The sequence below is a fragment of the Alligator sinensis genome, unplaced genomic scaffold, assembly GCF_000455745.1.
Source record: "Alligator sinensis unplaced genomic scaffold, ASM45574v1 scaffold1055_1, whole genome shotgun sequence".
NCBI lineage: Eukaryota > Metazoa > Chordata > Crocodylia > Alligatoridae > Alligator > Alligator sinensis.
Window position 1 is genome coordinate 106456 of NW_005842170.1, and position 1417 is coordinate 107872.

General features: G+C 35.1%; 1 protein-coding gene across 1 annotated transcript in view; it reads left to right on the forward strand.

Annotated features, from left to right (window-relative positions):
• MGMT (O-6-methylguanine-DNA methyltransferase) overlaps positions 1-1417 on the forward strand; it is a 44481-nt gene that overhangs the window by 41808 nt on the left and 1256 nt on the right. The window lies entirely within an intron of this gene.

Sequence of the window (1417 nt, forward strand, 5' to 3'; positions counted from 1 at the left end):
ATCATGAGATTCAATATATGGAAAATTTATAACAAATTTATAAATTTTCCATATATAGAATTTAATTATTGGGGGGTCTTAAATTCTGGGTCATCTTGGATTCAGGTCAATGTGGTATATACTGGGAAACATCATCACTAGTTCCTCCTCTGGCCATCTTCTTTGATGGGTTTGCACATAAGAAAACCTGTAGATAACTGCCTTCAAAGGAGGGTTCCAACATGGAGCTCTAGATTCTGCGCCAGTATATACATGTTTAAAAGTTAAGCATTGCATTACTTTACTTCCTTAGGCACTTGGGTCCTTTTTCCTGGCATTTAGTCTTAAGTGTTGTCGGCATTCAGCGCTTTGTAGGATCAAGCAAAAACAGCAGGAGCTGAGAAGAGATGCTGATGGAAAAGAGTTAGGGTAACTGACATTTAAAAAAAACAAAATAGCCATTGTACAGCGAAATTATAAAAAATAGGATACATAATGGTGCATAGTGCTAAAAAGTTTTTCTTGTGATAGCTGCCTTATTCACAGTTGGAAATGGTAATATTGTAAGTGAGTTTTGTATCTCAGGACATTGCAAATGAGCATAAATAAAAACTTGATAAAAAACTACATCATTAAAGCTTTGTCACATTTTGTCCACTCCTGCACCAGCTTACCTGACTCAAGGTATATTAACTGCAGTCAAAGTTGGGACCACAGTTAGTGTAGAGATACACAACCAGGATAGCCCTAACCCAGTTATTATGGGGTGGATAAGTAATAATGGACTTCACGATCCACAACTATGTAGAAATTAATACGATTGCTTAGATCATAAGTCAAGCCTAAATCTGCCCTATTTGCACTTTCTCTTCTTCCTCTCTTAACTCATAAACCACTTCAAAAACTCTTAGAATACATATATTTTCATGCAGATTTATGTACCCCTTCCTTAAGAAAAGTGCAAAATAATGCTTGTTTTGAAAATAGACATTCTGTCTCCATCTATATATTATTTTCTCTTCACTGTTGAAATCAAGGGATATTCAATGTAAAGAAATGAAAAGTCTGCCCTAGCGTTCTCCAAAATGCAGATATTGGCAATAGGAGGTTATATAATTTAGGACTGTCCAAAGAGAGTCATCAACATATCTACTAATAAGTTTGTAGCCCATTTGAGTTTGTAGCCCATTTACTCCATTTAATTTGAAGAGTAGTCACCAGGAGAACTAGATTGTTTTTTATACCGACTGAGATAAAGAACACCCTCTACTATCAGGAGTCAGGATTTTGTACATGAAGTACACGTGTATTTATCAATGGACTTGGCAAAAACTACTAGCAACAAAAAGTAAATTGTGACTAGCAGGGTGTGTGAAAATCTCAGCAATGTGACATTAAACCATTTTATCTTTTAATGTTATATACTTCAGTTATTTCA